The sequence below is a fragment of the Narcine bancroftii genome, unplaced genomic scaffold (genome assembly GCF_036971445.1).
Source record: "Narcine bancroftii isolate sNarBan1 unplaced genomic scaffold, sNarBan1.hap1 Scaffold_158, whole genome shotgun sequence".
Lineage (NCBI taxonomy): Eukaryota > Metazoa > Chordata > Chondrichthyes > Torpediniformes > Narcinidae > Narcine > Narcine bancroftii.
Window position 1 is genome coordinate 11,400,930 of NW_027211893.1, and position 8,668 is coordinate 11,409,597.

The window sequence follows — 8,668 nt, forward strand, 5'->3', positions numbered from 1 at the left end:
CAGAGGCGGGGAATCAGATATGGGGAAACCGAGGCGGGGAATCAGAGTCGGGCAAACAGAGGCGGTGAATTAGATATGGGGAATCAGAGGTGGGGAATCAGAGGTGGTGAATCAGAGATGGGGAATCACAGGCGGGGAATCAGAGGCAGGGAATTGAACGCGGGGAATCAGAGGCAGGGAATCAGAGTTGGCGCATCAGAGGTTGGGAATTAGATATGGGGAAACAGAGGCGGGGAATCAGAGGCGGGGAAACAGAGGCGGGAAATCAGATATGGGGAATCAGAGGTGGGGAATCAGAGGCAGGGAATCAGATGTGCGGAATCAGAGGTGGGGAATCAGAGGCAGGGAATCAGAATCAGAAGCGGGGAATCAGAGGCCGGGAAACAGAGGCGGGGAATCAGATATGGGGAATCAGAGGTGGGGAATCAGAGGCAGGGAATTAGATTTGCGGAATCAGAGATGGGGAATCAGAAGCAGGGAATCAGAGGCCGGGAATCAGAGGCCGGAATCAGATGCCGGGAATAAGAGGCCGGGAATCAGAGGTGGGGAATCAGAGTCCGGGAATCAGAGATGGGGAATCAGAGGCGGGGAATGAGATATGGGGAATCAGAGGCGGGGAATCAGAGGCGGGGAAACAGAGGCGAGGAATCAGATATGGGGAATCAGAGGTGGCGAATCAAAGGCGATGAATCAGAGATGGGGAATCAGAGGCGGGGAATCAGAGGCAGGGAATCAAACACGGGGAATCAGAGGCGGGGAATCAGAGGCGGGGAATCAGAGTTGGGGAATCAGAGGCGGGGAATCAGAGCTGGGGAATCAGAGGTGGGGATCAGAGTCGGGGAATCAGAGGCAGGGAATCAGATGTGCGGAATCAGAGATGGGGAATCAGAGGTGGGGAATCAGAGGCGATGAATCAGAGATGGGGAATCAGAGGCGGGGAATCAGAGGCAGGGAATCAAACACGGGGAATCAGAGGCGGGGAATCAGAGGCGGGGAATCAGAGGTGGGGAATCATAGGCGAGGGAATCAGATATTGGGAATCAGAGGTGGGGAATCAGAGGCGGGGAAACAGAGGCGGGGAATCAGATATGGGGTATCAGAGGTGGGGAATCAGAGGTTGTGAATCAGAGATGGGGAATCAGAGGCGGGGAATCAGAGGCCGGTAATCAGACGCGGGGAATCAGAGGCGGGGAATCAGAGCTGGGAAATTAGAGGCAGGGAATCAGAGTTGGGGATTCAGAGGCGGGGAATCAGATATGGGGAAACAGAGGCGGGGAATCAGATGCGGGCAAATAGAGGCGGGGATCAGATATGGGGAAACAGAGGCGGGGAATCAGAGGCGGGGAAACAGAGGCGGGGAATCAGATATGGGGAATCAGAGGTGGGGAATCAGAGGTTGGGAATCAGAGGCTGGGAATCAGAGGCTGGGAATCAGATGCATGGAATCAGATGCGGGGAATCAGAGGCGGGGAATCAGAGCTGGGGAATCAGAGGTGGGGAATCAAAGTTGGGGAATCAGAGGCGGGGACTTAGATATGGGGAAACAGAGGCGGGGAATCAGAGGCGGGGAAACAGAGGCGGGGAATCAGATATGGGGAATCAGAGGTGGGGAATCAGAGGCAGGGAATTAGATTTGCAGAATCAGAGATGGGGAATCAGAAGCAGGGAATCAGAGGCCGGGAATCAGAGGCCGGAATCAGATGCCGGGAATAAGAGGCCGGGAATCAGAGGTGGGGAATCAGAGTCCGGGAATCAGAGATGGGTAATCAGAGGCGGGGAATGAGATATGGGGAATCAGAGGCGGGGAATCAGAGGCGGGGAAACAGAGGCGAGGAATCAGATATGGGGAATCAGAGGTGGCGAATCAAAGGCGGTGAATCAGAGATGGGGAATCAGAGGCGGGGAATCAGAGGCAGGGAATCAAACACGGGGAATCAGAGGCGGGGAATCAGAGCTGGGGAATCAGAGGCGGGGAATCAGAGTTGGGGAATCAGAGGCGGGGAATCAGAGCTGGGGAATCAGAGGCGGGGATCAGAGTTGGGGAATCAGAGGCAGGGAATCAGATGTGCGGAATCAGAGATGGGGAATCAGAGGTGGGGAATCAGAGGCTGTGAATCAGAGATGGGGAATCAGAGGCGGGGAATCAGAGGCAAGAAATCAGACACGGGGTTTCAGAGGCTGGGAATCAGACGGGGGAATCAAAGGTGGGGAATCAGAGCTGGGGAATCAGAGGCAGGGAATCAGAGTTGGGGATTCAGAGGCGGGGAATCAGATATGGGGAAACCGAGGCGGGGAATCAGAGTCGGGCAAACAGAGGCGGTGAATTAGATATGGGGAATCAGAGGTGGGGAATCAGAGGTGGTGAATCAGAGATGGGGAATCACAGGCGGGGAATCAGAGGCAGGGAATTGAACGCGGGGAATCAGAGGCAGGGAATCAGAGTTGGCGCATCAGAGGTTGGGAATTAGATATGGGGAAACAGAGGCGGGGAATCAGAGGCGGGGAAACAGAGGCGGGAAATCAGATATGGGGAATCAGAGGTGGGGAATCAGAGGCAGGGAATCAGATGTGCGGAATCAGAGGTGGGGAATCAGAGGCAGGGAATCAGAATCAGAAGCGGGGAATCAGAGGCCGGGAAACAGAGGCGGGGAATCAGATATGGGGAATCAGAGGTGGGGAATCAGAGGCAGGGAATTAGATTTGCGGAATCAGAGATGGGGAATCAGAAGCAGGGAATCAGAGGCCGGGAATCAGAGGCCGGAATCAGATGCCGGGAATAAGAGGCCGGGAATCAGAGGTGGGGAATCAGAGTCCAGGAATCAGAGATGGGGAATCAGAGGCGGGGAATGAGATATGGGGAATCAGAGGCGGGGAATCAGAGGCGGGGAAACAGAGGCGAGGAATCAGATATGGGGAATCAGAGGTGGCGAATCAAAGGCGATGAATCAGAGATGGGGAATCAGAGGCGGGGAATCAGAGGCAGGGAATCAAACACGGGGAATCAGAGGCGGGGAATCAGAGGCGGGGAATCAGAGTTGGGGAATCAGAGGCGGGGAATCAGAGCTGGGGAATCATAGGTGGGGATCAGAGTCGGGGAATCAGAGGCAGGGAATCAGATGTGCGGAATCAGAGATGGGGAATCAGAGGTGGGGAATCAGAGGCTGTGAATCAGAGATTGGGAATCAGAGGCGGGGAATCAGAGGCAAGAAATCAGACACGGGGTTTCAGAGGCTGGGAATCAGACGGGGGAATCAAAGGCGGGGAATCAGAGCAGGGGAATCAGAGGCAGGGATTCAGAGTTGGGGAATCAGAGGTGGGGAATCAGAGGCAGGGAATTAGATGTGCGGAATCAGAAATGGGGAATCAGAGGCAGGGAATCAGAATCAGAAGCAGGGAATCAGAGGCCGGGAATCAGAGGCCGGAACCAGATGCCGGGAATAAGAGGCTGCGAATCAAACACTGGGAATCAGAGGTGGGGAATCAGTGGTTGGGAATCAGAGTTGGGGAATCAGAGGCGGGGAATCAGAGGCGGGGAAACAGAGGCGGGGAATCAAACACTGGGAATCAGAGGTGGGGAATCAGAGGTTGGGAATCTGAGGCAGGGAATCAGAGGCGGGGAATCAGAGGCGGGGAATGAGAGGCAGGGAATCAGATGTGCGGAATCGGAGATGGGGAATCAGAGGCAGGGAATCAGAGGCGGGGAATCAGAGGCGGGGAATCAGAGGCCGGGAATCAGATATGGGGAAACAGAGGCGGGGAATCAGAGGCGGGGAAACAGAGGCTGGGAATCAGATATGGGGAATCAGAGGTGGGGAATCAGAGGCGGGGAATCAGAGCTGGGGAATCAGAGGTGGGGAATCAAAGTTGGGGAATCAGAGGCGGGGACTTAGATATGGGGAAACAGAGGCGTGGAATCAGAGACGGGGAAACAGAGGCGGGGATTCAGATATGGGGAATCAGAGGTTGGGAATCAAAGGCAGGGAATTAGATGTGCGGAATCAGAAATGGGGAATCAGAGGCAGGGAATCAGAATCAGAAGCAGGGAATCAAACGCCGGGAATCAGAGGCCGGAATCAGATGCCGGGAATAAGAGGTCGGGAATCAGAGGTGGGGTATCAGAGTCCGGGAATCAGAGATGGGGAATCAGAGGCGGGGAATGAGATATGGGGAATCAGAGGCGGGGAATCAGAGGCGGGGAAACAGTGGCGAGGAATCAGATATGGGGAATCAGAGGTGGCGAATCAAAGGCGGTGAATCAGAGATGGGGAATCAGAGCTGGGGAATCAGAGGCAGGGGATCAAACACGGGGAATCAGAGGCGGGGAATCAGAGCTGGGGAATCAGAGGCGGGGAATCAGAGTTGGGGAATCAGAGGCGGGGAATCAGAGCTGGGGAATCAGAGGTGGGGAATCAGAGTCGGGGAATCAGAGGCAGGGAATCGGATGTGCGGAATCAGAGATGGGGAATCAGAGTTGGGGATTCAGAGGTGGGGAATCAGATATGGGGAAAGAGAGGCGGGGAATCAGAGGCGGGCAAACAGAGGCGGGGAATTAGATATGGGGAATCAGTGGTGGGGAATCAGAGGTGGTGAATCAGAGATGGGGAATCACAGGCGGGGAATCAGAGGCAGGGAATAGAACGCGGGGAATCAGAGGCAGGGAATCAGAGCTGGGGAATAAGAGGCGGGGAATCATAGTTGGGAATCAGAGGTGGGGATCAGAGTCGGGGAATCAGAGGCAGGGAATCAGATGTGCGGAATCAGAGATGGGGAATCAGAGGTGGGGAATCAGAGGCTGTGAATCAGAGATTGGGAATCAGAGGCGGGGAATCAGAGGCAAGAAATCAGACACGGGGTTTCAGAGGCTGGGAATCAGACGGGGTTATCAAAGGCGGGGAATCAGAGCAGGGGAATCAGAGGCAGGGATTCAGAGTTGGGGAATCAGAGGTGGGGAATCAGAGGCAGGGAATTAGATGTGCGGAATCAGAAATGGGGAATCAGAGGCAGGAAATCAGAATCAGAAGCAGGGAATCAGAGGCCGGGAATCAGAGGCCGGAACCAGATGCCGGGAATAAGAGGCTGCGAATCAAACACTGGGAATCAGAGGTGGGGAATCAGTGGTTGGGAATCAGAGTTGGGGAATCAGAGGCGGGGAATCAGAGGCGGGGAAACAGAGGCGGGGAATCAAACACTGGGAATCAGAGGTGGGGAATCAGAGGTTGGGAATCTGAGGCAGGGAATCAGAGGCGGGGAATCAGAGGCGGGGAATGAGAGGCAGGGAATCAGATGTGCGGAATCGGAGATGGGGAATCAGAGGCAGGGAATCAGAGGCGGGGAATCAGAGGCGGGGAATCAGAGGCCGGGAATCAGATATGGGGAAACAGAGGCGGGGAATCAGAGGCGGGGAAACAGAGGCTGGGAATCAGATATGGGGAATCAGAGGTGGGGAATCAGAGGCGGGGAATCAGAGCTGGGGAATCAGAGGTGGGGAATCAAAGTTGGGGAATCAGAGGCGGGGACTTAGATATGGGGAAACAGAGGCGTGGAATCAGAGACGGGGAAACAGAGGCGGGGATTCAGATATGGGGAATCAGAGGTGGGGAATCAAAGGCAGGGAATTAGATGTGCGGAATCAGAAATGGGGAATCAGAGGCAGGGAATCAGAATCAGAAGCAGGGAATCAAACGCCGGCAATCAGAGGCCGGAATCAGATGCCGGGAATAAGAGGTCGGGAATCAGAGGTGGGGTATCAGAGTCCGGGAATCAGAGATGGGGAATCAGAGGCGGGGAATGAGATATGGGGAATCAGAGGCGGGGAATCAGAGGCGGGGAAACAGTGGCGAGGAATCAGATATGGGGAATCAGAGGTGGCGAATCAAAGGCGGTGAATCAGAGATGGGGAATCAGAGCTGGGGAATCAGAGGCAGGGGATCAAACACGGGGAATCAGAGGCGGGGAATCAGAGCTGGGGAATCAGAGGCGGGGAATCAGAGTTGGGGAATCAGAGGCGGGGAATCAGAGCTGGGGAATCAGAGGTGGGGAATCAGAGTCGGGGAATCAGAGGCAGGGAATCGGATGTGCGGAATCAGAGATGGGGAATCAGAGTTGGGGATTCAGAGGTGGGGAATCAGATATGGGGAAACAGAGGCGGGGAATCAGAGGCGGGCAAACAGAGGCGGGGAATTAGATATGGGGAATCAGTGGTGGGGAATCAGAGGTGGTGAATCAGAGATGGGGAATCACAGGCGGGGAATCAGAGGCAGGGAATAGAACGCGGGGAATCAGAGGCAGGGAATCAGAGCTGGGGAATAAGAGGCGGGGAATCATAGTTGGGAATCAGAGGCGGGGAATCAGAGATGGGGAATCAGAGATGGGGAATCAGAGGCGGGGAATCAGACGCGGGGAATCAGAGGTGGGGAATCATAGCTGGCGTATCAGAGGCGGGGAATCAGAGGTGGGGAATCAGAGGCGAGGGAATCAGATATTGGGAATCAGAGGTGGGGAATCAGAGGCGGGGAAACAGAGGCGGGGAATCAGATATGGGGTATCAGAGGTGGGGAATCAGAGGTTGTGAATCAGAGATGGGGAATCAGAGGCGGGGAATCAGAGGCCGGTAATCAGACGCGGGGAATCAGAGGCGGGGAATCAGAGCTGGGAAATTAGAGGCAGGGAATCAGAGTTGGGGATTCAGAGGCGGGGAATCAGATATGGGGAAACAGAGGCGGGGAATCAGATGCGGGCAAATAGAGGCGGGGATCAGATATGGGGAAACAGAGGCGGGGAATCAGAGGCGGGGAAACAGAGGCGGGGAATCAGATATGGGGAATCAGAGGTGGGGAATCAGAGGTTGGGAATCAGAGGCTGGGAATCAGAGGCTGGGAATCAGATGCATGGAATCAGATGCGGGGAATCAGAGGCGGGGAATCAGAGCTGGGGAATCAGAGGTGGGGAATCAAAGTTGGGGAATCAGAGGCGGGGACTTAGATATGGGGAAACAGAGGCGGGGAATCAGAGGCGGGGAAACAGAGGCGGGGAATCAGATATGGGGAATCAGAGGTGGGGAATCAGAGGCAGGGAATTAGATTTGCAGAATCAGAGATGGGGAATCAGAAGCAGGGAATCAGAGGCCGGGAATCAGAGGTGGGGAATCAGAGTCCGGGAATCAGAGATGGGTAATCAGAGGCGGGGAATGAGATATGGGGAATCAGAGGCGGGGAATCAGAGGCGGGGAAACAGAGGCGAGGAATCAGATATGGGGAATCAGAGGTGGCGAATCAAAGGCGGTGAATCAGAGATGGGGAATCAGAGGCGGGGAATCAGAGGCAGGGAATCAAACACGGGGAATCAGAGGCGGGGAATCAGAGCTGGGGAATCAGAGGCGGGGAATCAGAGTTGGGGAATCAGAGGCGGGGAATCAGAGCTGGGGAATCAGAGGCGGGGATCAGAGTTGGGGAATCAGAGGCAGGGAATCAGATGTGCGGAATCAGAAATGGGGAATCAGAGGTGGGGAATCAGAGGCTGTGAATCAGAGATGGGGAATCAGAGGCGGGGAATCAGAGGCAAGAAATCAGACACGGGGTTTCAGAGGCTGGGAATCAGACGGGGGAATCAAAGGTGGGGAATCAGAGCTGGGGAATCAGAGGCAGGGAATCAGAGTTGGGGATTCAGAGGCGGGGAATCAGATATGGGGAAACAGAGGCGGGGAATCAGAGTCGGGCAAACAGAGGCGGTGAATTAGATATGGGGAATCAGAGGTGGGGAATCAGAGGTGGTGAATCAGAGATGGGGAATCACAGGCGGGGAATCAGAGGCAGGGAATAGAACGCGGGGAATCAGGGGCAGGGAATCAGAGTTGGGGCATCAGAGGTTGGGAATTAGATATGGGGAAACAGAGGCGGGGAATCAGAGGCGGGGAAACAGAGGCGGGAAATCAGATATGGGGAATCAGAGGTGGGGAATCAGAGGCAGGGAATCAGATGTGCGGAATCAGAGATGGGGAATCAGAGGCAGGGAATCAGAATCAGAAGCGGGGAATCAGAGGCCGGGAAACAGAGGCGGGGAATCAGATATGGGGAATCAGAGGTGGGGAATCAGAGGCAGGGAATTAGATTTGCGGAATCAGAGATGGGGAATCAGAAGCAGGGAATCAGAAGCCGGGAATCAGAGGCCGGAATCAGATGCCGGAAATAAGAGGCCGGGAATCAGAGGTGGGGAATCAGAGTCCGGGAATCAGAGATGGGGAATCAGAGGCGGGGAATGAGATATGGGGAATCAGAGGCGGGGAATCAGAGGCGGGGAAACAGAGGCGAGGAATCAGATATGGGGAATCAGAGGTGGCGAATCAAAGGCGATGAATCAGAGATGGGGAATCAGAGGCTGGGAATCAGAGGCAGGGAATCAAACACGGGGAATCAGAGGCGGGGAATCAGAGCTGGGGAATCAGAGGCGGGGAATCAGAGTTGGGGAATCAGAGGCGGGGAATCAGAGCTGGGGAATCAGAGGTGGGGATCAGAGTCGGGGAATCAGAGGCAGGGAATCAGATGTGCGGAATCAGAGATGGGGAATCAGAGGTGGGGAATCAGAGGCTGTGAATCAGAGATGGGGAATCAGAGGCGGGGAATCAGAGGCAAGAAATCAGACACGGGGATTCAGAGGCTGGGAATCAGACGGG